Here is a 17,150-nt window from a genome sequence, read left to right on the forward strand (position 1 = left end):
CTTTTCTTTTCTTTTGCTCTATGTTGGTGATGGTGTTTTATGTGTTTGGTGATATACTGTTTAAAACTTTTAATAAATATTTTTTTAAAAAAGATATAAGATATAAGATATAAGATATAAGATATAAGATATGATATTCTCCATCCCACTAACACAATTAAAAGGCTGTAAAACGTTAATTGGGCTGCGGGTGGCGCTGTGGGTTAAACCACAGAGCCTAGGACTTGCCGATCAGAAGGTCACGGTTCGAATCTGCGCGACGGGGTGAGCTCCCGTTGCTCGGTCCCAGCTCCTGCCAACCTAGCAGTTCAAAAGCACGTCAACGGGCAAGTAGATAAATAGATACTGCTCCAGCGGGAAGGTAAATGGCGTTTCCGTGCGCTGCTCTGGTTTGCCAGAAGTGGCTTAGTCATGCTGGCCACATGACCCGGAAGCTGTATGCCAGCTCCCTCGGCCAATAACGCGAGATGAGTGCCGCAACCCCAGAGTCGGCCACGACTAGACCTAATGGTCAGGGGTCCCTTTACCTTTTAAAACGTTAAACATCCAAATGGCTGCTTGAAGAGAAACGTAATGAAGGTGTCAGGAAAAGCGTTGCACCAACAGGGGGCCACCACAGAAAAGGCCCATTCTTGTGCTGACATCCTCCAGACCTCTAATGAGAGAAGCATCCAAAGAAGGAGTATCTGGATCTGGTCCACCACTACCTGTTCAAGAATCTTGCCCAAGAAGGAGAGATCAGCAACTGGCCGGTAGTTACCAGTACTTAGATTTTCCAAATCTAGGGAGTGTTTCTTAAGAAGTGGTCTTATCCCTGCCTCCTTCAAGCAAGCAGAGACCATCCCTCTTGCAGGGAGGCATCAGTCACCTCCCTGGCCCAGTTAGCTGTCCCCTCCTTGCTAGCTTTTATCAGACAAAGGGGCAAGGGTTCAGAGCGCTGACTGATCCAAGCACCTTGTCCACATCCTCAAGCCTATCAGCTCATTCTCTGTTATTGTTTCAGGATCATCTGCACAGAAACAGAGAAGCTGTAATAAAGCAGCCCTTTTTCATGGAACTCCTGAACTGGAATTGATGAAAAAAACTTGGGAAAAGGTAGGAATTTAAGTAAATAACAGTCGCAATTGTATCTTGACAGTGCATTAAATGTTCTTTTTGCGCTTTTCACATTTCATTTATGGTGTACACTTAATCTGATTGCCTTAGGTTACCTGTAGGTGGTATATATTAATGTCCCAACGAAATTTCTGCATGAAGAATTATTTTGGAAAAGAAAATTTTTTGCTTCAAAAAGTAAACATGCAAATCAGTGGAATGCATGCAAAGTCCTATATTTTTAGTTTCCTGATGTGGATTTGTTATATTGCAACCAGGGACGAAACCAGTCTGGTCTGGGGCTATTAATTTGTGTAGGAATTTTTTTTAGGCGGTTAGCCAAGATTGATGTGAATATCTTGTAGTCTTGGTTTATTAATGAGATTGGGTGGTATGAGAAGTCCTATATTTTTGTAAACATTTATTAACTTTGCAAAATTTATTCAAGTTACAATATATGAAATGTGGCTGAACACCCATGCTCCTCTCCTAGGATATGTTGACAGACATAGTTTGAAATGCATCTTTACAAACATAAATACTTGAAACTGGTTCTCCCCCCAAAAAACCCAACACTGAATTCCTGTGAACATTTTATTGAGAGTAAACGCAATTGTTTCAGTGAGACTGCCTAAAAATTTATATGTGAATGGGCCATGAGATACTGAGAATTCCTGATTCTGTCCCACTTAAACAGTTTCACATAGAATCATAGAATCGTAAAGTTTTTTCTTTGCAAAGTTGTTGCAAACGTTTAACAGCATATTTATTAATGTGGTGGTCTCTCTTAATATGACCTCAGGAAGAATCCTATACAGTGGTGCCTCGCAAGACGAAAAGAATCCGTTCTGTGATTCTCTTCGTCTAGCGGTTTTTTCGTCTTGCGAAGCAAGCCCATTGACGGATTAGCGGATTAGCGGCTTATCGGCTTATTGGATCAGCTGATAAGCGGCTTAGCGGCTTAGAAAAAGGGGGGCGGGGAAGGAAAAAAACCCCGCAGGAACTCGCAAGACATTTACGTCTTGCGAAGCAAGCCCATAGGAAATTCGTTTTGCGAAGCACCTCCAAAACGGAAAACTCTTTCGTCTAGCGAGTTTTCCGTCTTGCAAGGCATACGTCTTGTGGGGCACCACTGTACAGTCATACCTCGGGTTGAAGTAGCTTCAAGTTAAGTATTTTCGGGTTGTGCGTTACTTCTGGGTTTCGCCGCTCGCGCATGCACAGACGCTCAAAATGACGTCACGCGCATGCGCGGAAGTGGCAAAACGCGACCCACCCATGCACAGACGCATGGTCGCGTCTTACGTTTACTTCAGGATGCGAACGGGGCTCCGGAACGGATCCCGTTCGTATCCAGAGGTACCACTGTGCAGTCATACCTCTTATTACGTTTGGTTCAGGTTACGTCTTTTCAGGTTGCGTCCCGCGGCGACCCGGAAGTAACGGAACGGGTTACTTCTGGGTTTCGCCGCTCGCGCATGCGCAGACGCTCAGAATGATGTCACGTGCATGTGCAGAAGCGGTGAATCGCGACCCGCGCACGCGCAGGGTCCCATTCGCAACCAGAGGTACCACTGTATTAGGATGCACTGGGATTAGTGGGGTTAGGATGCAGAAGTTCTGCAGCTGAGCTTCCGGGCTCTGCCAGCTTAACTCCTTCCTTACTGGATCATCCAGAGTTATTCTGGGTGTCGCCCCATCCCATCCCAGCTGGGATCCCAAGCCTGTTCACTTGAGTCACATGAACTGGGACCACAGCCAAAATTAAGCTAGCCAAAAGGGTGGTGTTCCTTGAGTACCATTTTAAAGGCTTGCTTTTGCCCTCTGCCAGGCATCATCATCATCATCATCATCATCATCATCATCATCATCATAATAATATCTTTATTGTCATTGCCCCCTCTCGGGGACAACGAAATTACTAAACTGACTCAGCCAGCCGTCGCCCCGCTCTTGAATGGAATTTGGATATGCTGGCTTTATTTATGCTGGCTTGCTTTACGCCAGCTTCTTGTGTATAGGATTCCTGCCTTAATGTGCTACACAGCTAAAGATGCAAGGTTACTGTAATGGAATTGTGAGACTGAAAATGACGCTCAGCCATTTACAGGTCTTTAAAGCTAACTATGTGTTACATAAAGGTCCATATAGTTAAAGCTATGGTTTTCCCAGTAGTGATGCATAGAAGTGAGAGCTGGACCATAAAGAAGGCTGATTGCCAAAGAATTGAATTTGGTGCTGGAGGAGACTCTTGAGAGTCCCATGGACTGCAAGAAGATCAAACCTCTCCATTCTGAAGGAAATCAGCCCTGAGTGCTCACTGGAAGGACAGATCCTGAAGCTGAGGCTCCAATACTTTGGCCACCTCATGAGAAGAGAAGACTCCCTGGAAAAGACCCTGATGTTGGGAAAGATGGAGGGCACAAGGAGAAGGGGACGACAGAGGACGAGATGGCTGGACAGTGTTCTTGAAGCTACCAGCATGAGTTTGACCAAACTGCGGGAGGCAGTGGAAGACAGGAGTGCCTGGCGTGCTCTGGTTCATGGGGTCACGAAGAGTTGGACACGACTAAACAACAACAACATGCGTTACATGTGTGGGACACGGGAAGTGCTGTAGTCTAAACCACTGAGCCTAGGGCTTGCCGATCAGAAGGTTGGCAGTTCAAATCCCCATGACGGGGTGAGCTCCCGTTGCTCGGTCCCAGCTCCTGCCAACCTAGCAGTTCGAAAGCATGTCAAAGTGCAAGTAGATCAATAGGTATCACTCTGGCGGGAAGGTAAATGGTGTTTCCGTGTGCTGCTCTGGTTTCACCAGAAGTGGCTTAGTCATGCTGGCCACATGACCCGGAAAAACAGTCTGCGGACAAATGCCGGCTCCCTCGGTCAGTAAAGCGAGATGAGCGCCGCAACCCCAGAGTCGTCCGCGACTGGACTTAACTGTCAGGGGTCCCTTTACATGCATTACATGTACCCACATACAGAGCTGATGTCTCCCCCTCCCCTTTAGGAAGCTCTTTTAAAAAGGGCCATAGGAAGCTGAGAAGGAGGGCTTAATGCCTGTAGGACATTTCTTCAAAGGAAAATTGCTTAAGAACCTGCCTTTTTGTTCTGTTGAAGGCAGAAAAATAGCCCAGGAGGAAAGAGTTAAGGAAATGTCAATCCTACCAGTGCTCTGCTCAGGATTCCAGTCTTCGTTTGCTACTTTACATGAAACAAAAACAAAAGGAAGCCAGCCAGCCAGCGCTTCTGTGCATACATGTGCTTAATTTAAAACATAACTTGAGGAAGCTGCCTTCACTCTCTCTTTACTAACCATTTCTTTCCTAAATGTGACTGGGGCTAGATCTACATTGATCTGTAAAAACACTTTTTAAAAACCCCGTAATATGGCTCTCAATGCAATTTTCCATTGATGATGATGGATTGCTGCTCTGTAGTGCCCTCTGGTGCCACATTTTTATAATGCATTTTAACGTTATAACTGACCAGTGTAGATTATTCCTGGGTAGAATCTCATTAGTCAAGGGGAGTAGAGTCCTCCAGATGTTGTTTGACTTCAAATCCCACCTGTCCCCACTCCCAGTTGACCAGGGATGATGAGAACTGGAGTCCAACAAAATATGAAGGGCACCATGTTGAGAAATGTTGCCCCAGATGCTTTTGCCTCTCTTCACCAATTGCTTTAAAAAATGGGTCATGTAAAACATGAGCAAAACACTGTGTATGATTTGAATATTATGATGGTGAAGTTTCTTGATTATGTACTTGTGTAGTGCATAATTTTTATTTTCCCCCTCCAAATCTCTGATATTGAAAATCTACCCCTTTTATCGCCCTGCCCTCCAGCTCTTTGCTCAAGTTTGTTTCGGGCAAATTATTGTTCGTAGCCATCACTTGTAGAGCAGGATAAATGTACTAGCCAAGAAACTAGCCAGTTTCTTTCCAAAAAAGTCATTTGTCAAGGGGTAATTGTTGCGTTACAGCTTCTACATCCTGCACAATCTTTTTTGAGCGATCACACAAATGGACACAGTAAAAATAAATTGCGTGCATATATTGCGTGAGTTCAGTTCGGTGCCGAACGTCTTATACAAGTGAAAACGGAGAAGAGGGGGAATTTAAAATGGGGATGGGTTTGGTGTTGTCTCCGTATTCTTACAGAATTTCTAGGTTTTTAAAGAAAATATACAATAGCATTTGTTCTTGCATTATGTAGTCAGGCCTCAGATAATTGAGGGCCTGAGGAGCAGTTGCATCCTGCTCATCTCTTTCGATATGCTGAAAATTGGAATTGCTGTTCGTTTTTCAGGCTGGGCTGCTGTGCTCCTTCCCTTTCCTTGGACAGATTCCTTCTTGTGTGCATTTCTGAGCTTTCTCCGGAGTGCTTCTTGCTGACTTCCTCAGTGCCCACACATTTTCATTTCCTTCTCTCTCACTTCCTCTTACTTTCCCCCCCATAAAATGTTAAACCCCAGGGGGCCCAAGCCTGTTTTTTATCATCAACCCATCCAAAGACTCTTCTTTCTTCGATCTAACTTATCTATATTTATAAGGTTACTTCTTCTCAAAGGCAAATTTGCGTCTGGCTAATGCCTTTCCTCAGCAGTCTTTTGGAAGCAATGATAAATAGTACGCTGTGTTAAACCTCCTGCTGATCTTCAATGGTTGCTGTTTTGTCAGCCTTTGGGTTGCAAATAGTGAAGGATAAGGGATGGACATGAGGTTTCTAGGCAGATAATCTGATAATCTGAATAACTGCATTGGGGCCCTGGTAACACACTGAAACCCTGATTTATCAGTGAAACAAATACAGTTCTGAGAGTTAAGAGCCAGTCCTATGCATGCTCACGCTGAAGTAAGAACCACTGGTTTTGGTGAGACTGTTGTAAACAAAAATTGCCCTTTTCCCTTATGGGGTATCCAAGAGCCCATATAGAGTCCTTACATAGGTTCCCTATTGGTAGGAGAAAATAACAGAGGCCAACCAGAGAATATTGAGAAGCAAAGCAGCTAGTAAGCTTGATCTTTATTGATCTGTTGCAACTGGGTGCTCCCCTCACATGCAGGAAAGGAGGAGGACCCAGAAAAATGGTGTGCAAGGCCTTGTAAAGACTTTTGAAATTGCCACCTTGTAGATCAAGACCACCCCCAGAAACATCATACATACATCACAGAAGGGGTGTAACCTAAGACCACCCCTCAGATACATCATACCTACATCACAGAAATTTAAATGTTGTTTTTCTCTTGTCCATGTTTATCTCCTGGCTGGCAGGTTACTTGATTGGATTTCTTGGGTAGCCTGGCCAGTCTTTTGTAATGATAAATACTTATTTCCTGGGCCAGGTCACAGGCTCACACCCTATTCATATCTTAAATGTGCCCTTAAGACAGGATTTGTGAGGAAAGAGACAATGGGGAGGTTTCCCACTTTGACCTTGCGGAGAAAAGATTTGGTCAGTTTAGGAATCAAAATGGTTCCAGGTCGGTCTTCCTGTGCTGATCTATGTACGTGCTTGGTTGGTATGCTTATGAACATTACCATATATTTAAGACCATAAAATTCCTATCACAAGACTCACTCTAGAATTGAAATCTAGCAGAGAGAGGCTTGTTCCATCTGATGTATATTTCTGTGTTGTTTACCATAGTTAGGCATTTGTGGATAAAATCATTTGCATCAATTGTGGTCAGTAAAAATACAAGGATGTGTTCCTTGTGAAATTTCTGTAAGAACCTGGAGCTGGGGGACTTGCCCTCAGAGGCATACCTAGTAGTTGGCGAAACCAACCCCCACTGGGGGCGCAGACCCAAGGGGGGGGGATGTGCAAAAAAATCACCCCCCCCAAATAAGGGACGTATTGATTCTGTGTTACATGCCCCTCCCCAAAAGTAATAAATAACCTTCCCATGTTTACAAGATTTTGTACTCTTCTACAGTGGTACCTCGGGTTAAGAACTTAATTCATTCTGGAGGTCCGTTCTTAACCTGAAACTGTTCTTAACCTGAAGCACCACTTTAGCTAATGGGGCCTCCCGCTGCTGCCACGCCGCTGGTGTGCAGTTTCTCTTTTCACCCTGAAGCAAAGTTCTTAACCCGAGGTACTATTTCTGGGTTAGCGGAGTCTGTAACCTGAAGTGTCTGTAACCTGAGGTACCACTGTATAGGATTTTTGGACTTCTCCTAGAGCAAAGCACCATTTATCCAGCCTGGAGTCAACAAGAAAAAGAGAAAATAAAAAAATTCCTTCCAGTAGCACCTTAAAAACCAACTAAGTTAGTTCTTGGTATGAGCTTTCGTGTGCATGCACACTTCTTCAGATACACTGAAACAGAAGTTGCCAGATCCTTTCAGTGTATCTGAAGAAGTGTGCATGCACACGAAAGCTCATACCAAGAACTAACTTAGTTGGTCTTTAAGGTGCTACTGGAAGGAATTTTTTTATTTTGACTATGGCAGACCAACACGGCTACCTACCTGTAACAAGAAAAAGAGAGATTGTCTAATGGGGAGGAGGAGAGTCCCTGCAGCCTTTTGCTCCTTCTTTGGGTTTTGGGACTCCAGCAAGCAAAGTACCGTAGCTCTGGGCAGAGTTAAGGGGAAGGGGAGATGAAGGAAGCAGCAACAGCACCAGATCCGGAACCCTGTACAGTGGTGCCTCGCAAGACGAAAAGAATCTGTTCTGTGATTCTCTTTGTCTAGCGGTTTTTTCGTCTTGCAAAGCAAGCCCATTGACGGATTAGCAGATTAGCGCTATTAGCGGCTTTTAGCGGCTTATCTGCTGATCGGATCAGTTGATAAGCGGCTTAGCGGCTTAGAAAAGGGAGGGGAGGAAAAAAAACCAGCAGGAACTCGCAAGACATTGTCGTCTTGCGAAGCAAGCCCATAGGAGATTCGTTTTGCGAATCACCTCCAAAACGGGAAACCCTTTCGTCTAGCGGGTTTTCCGTCTTGCGAGGCATTCGTCTTGCGGGGCACCACTGTACTTGGGGAGTGGGCGGCGGGGCCATATTCAGCCCACAGGGCAGGGGAAGAAGCAGCAGCAACTGTGGCTGGCAGAGTTGCAAGGCTGCCTTGCCTTTGCTGCAAAAGGAACCGCTGCCTTTGAGGAGCAGGTGGTCTAAGCAGGTTGTCAGCTGAGAACTCCCAAGCAGGGCATCCCCTGGGGCCCTCCTTCTACAATTGGGTGAGCAGCATGTGTGCCTCTCTCTCTCTCTGTTTGTGTGTGTGTGTAAGAGAGGAAATGGCGAGGATTTCTCCATCCCATAATCTACACACCACACATTTTAGGCAGTTTGCAAAAAGGGATGGAGAAGTATTTATTTCATCATTTACCACATTTCTCTTCCAAGGATATCAAGGTGGTTGGTCACATGGTTCTCCTCCTCCCCATTTCCTCTTCACAACAACCCTGGGAGGTAGGTTAGGCTGAGAGATGGTGAGTACAGTCATACCTTGGGTTACAGATGCTTCAGGTTGCGTTTTTTTGGGGGTTACGGTCCACCGTAACCCGGAAGTACTGGAACGGGTTACTTCTGGGTTTCGGGAGTCGCGCATGCGCAGAAGCGCTAAATCACACTTTGTACATGCGCAGAAGTGCCAATTCGCAACCCGTGTGTGCACAGATGCGCTGCTGCGGGTTGCGAACACTGCGGGTTGTGAATGTGCATCCTGCATGGATCATGTTCGCAACCTGAGTGTCCACTGTACAGTGGTACCTCAGTTTAAGTACTTAATTCATTCCAGAGGTCCGTACTTAACCTGAAACTGTTCTTAACCTGAAGCACCACGTTAGCTAATGGGGCCTCCTGCTGCTGCCGCGCCGCCGGAGCCCGATTCCTGTTCTCATCCTGAAGCAAAGTTCTTAACCTGAAGCACTATTTCTGGCTTAGCGGAGTCTGTAACCTGAAGCGTATGTAACCTGAAGCGTATGTAACCTGAGGTACCACTGTATCTCCAAAGTCACCTGGTGAATTTAATGGCTGAGTGGGGAATTGAACCCTGTGATCTCCCGGATCCCTAGTCCATCATTCTCATCTGTTCTGTAGATGAATGAGCCAGTGGAGGTTTTTTTGCAGCTTTTGAATAGTTTGGAATCGTTTTCTGAAAGAAAGAGCAAGCTGTTTCTGAAGAGAGCCAAAGTCCATCTAGGACACAGCAAAGGCATATGCTTATGTAGGAATCTGCTTCTCCGACTGAACAGGTCCACCTTGGGGTTGTGGTGCAGCTGGATGGCGAGTTTGAAGTTTAATGGGTCAGATCCTGAGGCAAGAAGTGCTTTGTTCCCCACCCCACTAGATGGGTAGATTGAATGCCCACTGGCAGTGGACTCTCAGTGATTCACGTTGAAGAAAATTGGAAAAAAATTAAAGATTATTTACAGAAATATTGTAAAATTAATGAATGTTAGAAAAACGTTGGAATGAAGTTACATGGCTTTAGTAGAAATATTATAAGGAATTAAGTATAAATAGATTAATAGAGTACTAAAGGAAAAATAAGGTTAATATGAGTTAAGATAATTATAGGATAGAAAACAGAGGTAGATGGAAAGGAATTGCTGAAATAATTAACAGAAGTGGAATACAAAAAGGGAGGTGTGAGGAGGTCGAGGAAATAAGTGAATGAATGATGGGATAATGAAATTTGATTTATTTTATTGTTGTTGCATTGTTTTGTTAGTTTAATGTTTTGTATTGTATGTGTTTTTTCTTTTTTTTAGTGTTTAATTTTTTTGGAAAAGTAATAAATAATATTTTTTTAAAAAAATAGATGGGTAGATTGAATGCCCACTGGCAGTGGACTCTCAGTGATTCACATTGAATTTGGGGAGGTGGCTAAACATTTACTATCCCGTCATTCTAGTTCGATTTAGGTAAAAAGTAATGCGAAGAGAGCTGCTCTTTTGTTCTTACGGTTTCTGATACACAGAATTAGGAGTGGGTTGTTGAGAGTCTCCTCTGTTTAACTTCTAATTCAGAACTACCCCAGCGCACGGATTCTGGCATGCAGTATCTGTTGCTATTTCTGAATCCGCGAGAACCTTGAAGCTTAGAGGAGGAGAGGGCAGAACAAAATATTTGGAAATTGTTGTATTACACACCTAATATTGATTACAAAATGCCCAAAGCTCATCACTTGATGAAATCTTTATTAATCAACATGTCCTTAGAAAACAGACAGGTCAAGTGCTACCTGAGTATTGCTAGGTAACAGACTTGACATTTTTCTTCGTCTTGTGGCAGTTAAGGAGAGAAATGCTTAAAATACCATTTAAGTTGCTCCCTGTAGCGTAATTACAGCCTTTTCAGTAAGTGAAGTAATTTTTAAATTATAGATTAGTTCAGTCATTTAATTTGATGGGAACAATTGTGGTTAATTTTACAATTCCTTATGCTACCAAAACAGTGACAAAAATGGTTTTGTATCCGCCTGCCTTTGCTCTAAAATGTCTATTAAAACGGGTGGTTGGTTGTGTGTTGTTGTTGTTTTCAAATTAGAAAAGGTCAAAACTTACTTTTATTGAACAAACTTCTTAAGAAAGATTAATTCAGGGAGCACAGATCAAAAAAGTGAGGCAGAGCCTGCATCTCATCCTGCTACTACAGACTTGAGAATGTGCAAGTGAAGCCATCTTGGAAATTTTGAAACGCTTTAACAAAAGGACTTGTGGAATGTGTGTGTTTGCTGTGTAGCACCTCCTATCGAAGACAAACGCTGAGTGGTAACCCTTCTTTCTATTTGCCAATCTTATTTATTTATAAAAGTATTAATATATCACAAACTCATCTAGAAAACATCTAGATGGTATGCAGCCTATATAAAACTACAATAACCATAAAATGGGATAAGGAACTGGCCAGTTACATAAAATTCAACTGACTTAAAAGGTCTTTTGCAGTCAGATGTGCAGGTGATCTATCCATAGTAGGCAAAAGTCAACAAGAACTACAAATAGGCTGTCAAATCTGCAGTTTTGTAGTGCTTGTTGTAGTGCTGCTTTCAGTAGTGTTGAAAACTCCTCATAATCGATGAATCCAGTGCATATAGGTGTTTTTAAATCAATATGTTAATAGATTATCTGTTGTGGAATATCCTTTTCTAAATGCTGTTTGTTCATTGGGTTGATATTCATCTAATTCTTATTAATTTCTTGGTTAGTGATTATTTTGGTTAGCAATCTGTGTATATGCAACAAGAGGCTTATTCTTCTAGAGTCATTGGAGACTGAGCGCTTGTCTTTTGCACATACACAATCAGGAGCTATTGCATTTTCTCCCCCTGGTTTCTCCCTGGTCTTCAAACAATATGTGTGCGCACACTTGAGACTCCCACCTCAAGTTGTTTTCCTCCCCCTCCCTCCCTAGCAAAATCTGCTTTTGGATGCTACCAGTGTCTGTTCAGTGAGTCAACTAATGGCAGGTGCCTCCTTTGTAGGCTGAACGCTCGAAAGAATAGGCTGGGAATTTGCCGTGTCTATTTTACTCTTCAGGAATCAATTGCAGCAGTAACGGCAACCTCGCGAGGTGAAGGTGATACTGAAATGAAACTGTTCTTCCCGTTCCGAATTGCCATCTGCTTCTCTTATGGTACATTGAATTTCTGTTCTGCGTCTCGATTTAATTACAGTACATTTAACACAAACATGACCTGGTTCAAGCAGATATTGTAGGCTTTTACACCCTGCAGCATCCCTACCTGCCCTGTAGCACAGCCTAATGCTTTCCCAACTCCTTGCACATGTGATGGCCTGGGAATCCGATTCAGAGGCTGAACCGGAGGAATCCCAGCCTGCACAGGAGTCCCCGCCTCCAGGGCCGGCTGAGCTGGGGCAGGGGCTTGAACCTGAAGGGTTCTGTGGATCCTGTGCCGGATCCTCAGGAGCAGACACCAGCTGAATCTGCTCTGGCTCCGGAGGGGGTTGAGGACACAGTGCCTACAGGTGCGCCTCTCCCAGCCCTGTCAGGGGAAGGTGAGTCTTCCCCTGGGTCCTGTAACCCTCCAGCCTCTCCTGAGCTGCAGAGGCTCATGGCAGAGAGGCGGAGGGAACTACCGTATTTTGCGCCCCATAGGACGCTCCGGCCCAAAGGACACACCTAGTTTTTTGGGGGGGAAATAAAGAAAAATTATCCCCCCCCCCAGGTGCGGGGCTGGAAGAACCAGGTCGGGGAACAGCGGGAAGGCGCGCTCTGCCTCCCCGCTGTCCCCCGAGCTTGTGGGGCTGGCTATGGGGAAAAGTGCGCTGTTCCCGGGACTGCAGGCAGCTCTGCGCGGCCGCCGGGAGCAGGGCGGGACTTTGCGCCCGGCTCCCAGTGGCCGCGCAGAGCTGCGCAGAGCCGGGGACTGCAGGCAGCTCTGCGCGGCCATTGGGAGTGGGGCGGGACTTCGCGACCGGCTCCCGGAGGCCGCGCAGAGCTGCGCTGAGCCGGGGACTGCAGGCAGCTCTGTGCGGCCATCCGGAGCTGGGCGGGACTTCGCGCCCCGCTCCCGATGGCCACGCAGAGCTGCGCTGATCCCGGGACTGCAGGCAGCTCTGCGCGGCCATTGGGAGCGGGGCGGGACTTCGCGACCGGCTCCCGGTGGCCGCGCAGAGCTGCGCTGAGACGGGAACTGCAGGCAGCTCTGTGCGGCCATCCGGAGCTGGGCGGGACTTCGCGCCCCACTCCCAATGGCCACGCAGAGCTGCGCTGATCCCGGGACTGCAGGCAGCTCTGCGCGGCCATCGGGAACGGGGCGGGACTTCGCGCCCGGCTCCCGGTGGCCGCGCAGAGCTGCGCTGATCCCGGGACTGCAGGCAGCTGTGCGCAACCCTCGGAGCCGGTCTCCCAAGGGTTGCGCAGAGCTTCCTGAAGCCTGGAGAGCGAGAGGGGTCGGTGCGCACCGACCCCTCTCGCTCTCCAGGCTTCAGCAAAAACCTGCATTCGCCCCATAGGACGCACACACATTTCCCCTTCATTTTTGGAGGGGAAAAAGTGTGTCCTATAGGGCGAAAAATACGGTAAGTTCTCTCAGGAGGAGTGCTCGCTTTAAGGCCAGGGGAGGCGAGTCACCTGTGGGCCAGGACCGCCCCAGGCCTCAGAGGAGATAAAGGCCAGTCAGCCAAATCCCAGGTTGCAGGAGCAACATCATTGGAAACCTCTTCCTGCCAGCACCCTGACCTGCTCTTCTGGAGTTCCTGACCACGCCTGGCTCCGCCCTTGTCAGACAGCCTCCAGACCCTCAACCCAGGACCGGACTCAGATCATGCCGCACTGTAACCCCCCCCCCCCTGGGACCAGCACAGCACATTTGCAGACAGTTGTGAACAGGATCCGTTCCTGAGGCCTGTTCACAACATGAAAAGCCCACAACCTGAAGCGCCATATCTGCGCAGGTGCACCATGCAATTTGGCATTTGTGCGCATGCACGAAGCGCGATTTAGCGCTGCGGCGCATGCGCGAGCGGTAAAACCCAGGAGTAACCTTTTCTGGTACTTCCGGATCACCACCGGAAGTAACCTGAAAAAACGTAACATGAAGCAAATGTAACATGAGGTCTGACTACAAGCACCGGCAGAGGAAGGGGGCGGGGGGGGGGCAGGCTGCCCCGGGTGCCATCAATGAGGGGGGTGACAAAATGCAACTCAACGCTGCCTGTGGAACTGAGCATGGTTGAGTTGCACCCTTCCCAGCGATCAGCCAAGCTCTCCCTGGATGTCTCGTCCATGTCCCGCCTTTGCCTCATGAGCAGCAGCACATCTTTGAGCATAGCTGTCAACCGTCCCTTATTTGGCGGGAAGCTCCCTTATCCCAGCGCCGTGTCCCACTGCTGGCCCTTATTGATGATGTCCCTTAAATTTCCTGGCTTTCAAAGGAAACAGCTCCTCTCCCTCCCTCCCTGCCGGCCAGGGAGGAGGGAGGCTCCAGCTGTGTTGCTTGGCTGCGTTGCTCACCCAATAAGGAGTCTAAGAACGACTGTGGGGTGGAGCTTGCATGCTTTGTACCGATCAAATCGACCGCGTTGCCTGGGGACTCGCCTTTGCTCAGCGCTTACCAGCGGAGAGGTGACGGTGGTTTTCCTTGCTGCATCCCCTTTGCCGGGTTGCTGCGCTGTGGGAACCACCACTTGAGGCTTCGTTTGGCTGCTGGTTGACTAAAATCTCTTATTTTGGCTGCTGATCCATTATTTTCAAGGCTGCTGGTCCCTTATTTTCAAATCTGTAAGTTGACAGCTATGGCTTTGAGTGCGGCCGCACGCACACACTGAGGGGGGTGACATTCAGCATGCCGCCTGCACATGACTCCCAAGCCTACCCCAAGCTGTCGGTGGAAGGCAGGGAGCTGCGCTGCTTTGCTGGTGGCCTTCCCCTCTTCCCCCTTCATTTTGACAGCCTGGGGGAGGCTTGAGAGTCGTGGGCGGGCTGCACGCCATTGCCCCCGCACTCCCGGGCTGCTGGAGGAGGGCAGAGCATGGCTTTCTTTGGCGGGGGGAGGGAGGGAGGGGGATAAGGCAGGATCTACATCGGATAGCTGCCTGCGCAGCTTTCTTTGATGGGGGAGGCGGAGGGAGGAAGGGGGAATTTCCATGTGGGAGGGTGACAAAAAAATTCCGCGCCGGGTACCACCTGACCTTGCTATGCCACTGTGTACAAGGGGCTGAATCAGTGGATTGTAAGAGCTCCAGAGAGCCCTGTTGGGATGGCCCTTTTAGTTTGTCAGCAGATTCTGCCCAAGGGCAACTGCTGTTTGTGATTCAGAAGTGAGAAGCACATTTTAGGGTAAAGACTACGCATGTAAAGGTAAAGGAACCCCTGACCATTAGGTCCAGTCGTGACCGACTCTGGGGTTGCGCGCTCATCTCGCTCTATAGGCCAAGGGAGCCAATGTTTGTCTGCAGACAGCTTCCAGGTATGTGGCCAGCATGACTAAGCTGCTTCTGGCGAACCAGAGCAGCGCACGTAAACGCCTTTTACCTTCCCACCAGAGCGGTACCTATTTATCTACTTGCACTTTGACATGCTTTTGAACTGCTAGGTAGGCAGGAGCTGGGACTTAGCAACGGGAGCTCACCCCGTCGCGGGGATTTGAACCGCTGACCTTCTGATCGGCAAGTCCTAGGCTCTGTGGTTTAACCCACAGCGCCACCCGCATCCCTTGACTACGCATGTACAGAAGACTATTTGTGTACAACAAGAATTACCATACAGTAGTAGCACATAGCAAGCCTACTTTTGAGCGTCAAGCACAGGACTAGCCTACTTAAAGCATATGGAAACCTCAGCTGCATAGCTAGCCCACACAAAGTCTGATTAGCTAAGTCTGGTTACCATTTGGAGGTGTGCACACATAATAGTACAGGAAGAAACAAAGGCTAAGAGGGTAAAACTAAGCCCTCCTGTTGGCGTGCCCTCGTCTCACCAGTTTGCCCAACTTTGGCTCATAGCTGTCAACTTAGATTTGAAAATAAGGGACCAGCAGCCTCGGAAATAAGGGATTAGCAGCCAAAATAAGGGATTTTCCTAGCACAGGTATGTTCAACTTCTGAGCCCCTCTGAGCCAAAGGCAGAAAGCCCAGCCAGCAGCCAAACGAAGCCTCAAGCCTCAAGGAAAACGATCGTCACCTCTCCGCTGGGAAGCACTGAGCAAAGGCGAGTCCCCAGGCAACGCAGCTGATTTGATCGGCACAAGGCATGCAAGCTCCACCCCCCAGTCATTCTTAGACTTCTTATTGGGTGAGCAACGCAGCCAAGCAACACAGTTGGAGCCTCCCTCCTCCCTGGCCGGCAGGGAGGGAGGGAGAGGAGCTGCTTCCTTTGAAACCCGGGAAATTTAAGGGACATCATCAATAAGGGCCAGCAGCGGGACATGGCGCTGGGATAAGGGACTGTCCCGCCAAATAAGGGATGCTTGACAGCTATGCTTTGGCTCATGGGATGTCAGGCAAAGGTGGCCTGCAAGAGGCCCTGTAACAGCAGCCTGAGCAAACTGTAAAATGAAAAGTAATGATTTTTTTAAAAAATACAGATTTAGTCTGAGAAGACAGAAGCTTTGCACACTTATGTAAAAGGCACTCCAAGAAGATAAGCACTGAGCTACTGAGATCTTTGCAGCTGGGTTGCTTGCCATTGGCAGCTGAGAAATGCCTTTTTATGTTAGCTAGACAATTGCTCTTGGGAGATGCCTCTGTGGCAGAACGTGAGAAGGTGCTGCAGGGAACACATAACAGGATCCTTCATGTGATATGCAGATCCGGCTGCTGAGTAAACACTTCACAGGAGAGACAGCAAGAGGTACCTTAAATCACTGAATAAAGTTCCAGAGATTTTGAGATTTTTTTAAAAAAAAAATCATACCCAGGAATAGGAAAAATACAGACAACCCGTGAGTCCCTCCTCTCCATTTTTAAACTGTTTTAAGTTTTAGCCTAAGCTTTTAACTGTGATTCATTGTTGGATGACTTGTCCTTTACTTCAGCTAATTTTCTCTGGTGATGGATAAACATTGCTGGGTTTTGTTTTGTTTCTGGAGCATTCAGAAGAATTTTGAGAAATAGAAAGGACTGCTTGGCTCAGGACAGAAAAGTGAGATCTGAGGCAGTTGTGAAATTTTACCTAGTTCTTAGAGCACAGTAACACCCAGATCTCAGGGTTGTTGCCTTGTTTTTGTAAAAAAAGAATAAAGGCAGTAAAAATATATATGAAAATTTACTATTTTGAGCTTCACTACAAACTCAAAAACATTTGACAGCAACATCTAGAGTTCTACTTAATTTATTCATCCTGATGCTGGTATGTGGTATACTGCAAGTCCTGCATTGCAGAGTATCATGCCCCCGTGCATTCCTTAATTTTTTAAAAATGTGAACCAACCATATTTCAAATAGAGCATGCATTCTTAAAGAGAGAGAGAATGTAAGTATGCTTGCCCTTACCTGGCCCAGTGGTGTTGCGGACTGGTGCTGCCAGCCCAACACAACCCAATGGTGGGTGCCCCTTTGGGCAGCAGCCACCATCTATCAGAGAATAGAGTGGTACTATTAGTATTGTTACTATTACTATTATTAATCTGGCCT

General features: G+C 47.0%; 1 protein-coding gene across 8 annotated transcripts in view; it reads left to right on the top strand.

The window, feature by feature from the left end:
• The window catches only part of ENOX1 (ecto-NOX disulfide-thiol exchanger 1), a 294,079-nt gene that overhangs the window by 153,874 nt on the left and 123,055 nt on the right, over window positions 1-17,150 (top strand). For 5 of the 8 annotated variants that reach the window (XM_081206412.1, XM_081206405.1, XM_081206409.1 and 2 more), the window contains one exon: window positions 1,004-1,095. The exons of the other annotated variants lie outside the window; for them this stretch is intronic. The gene's annotated coding sequence lies outside the window, so the exon portion shown is untranslated. The remainder of the gene's footprint in view (window positions 1-1,003; window positions 1,096-17,150) is intronic. 8 annotated transcript variants of the gene reach the window in all.

This window comes from Podarcis bocagei, assembly GCF_964188305.1.
Source record: "Podarcis bocagei genome assembly, chromosome: 8".
Taxonomy (NCBI): Eukaryota; Metazoa; Chordata; class Lepidosauria; order Squamata; family Lacertidae; genus Podarcis; species Podarcis bocagei.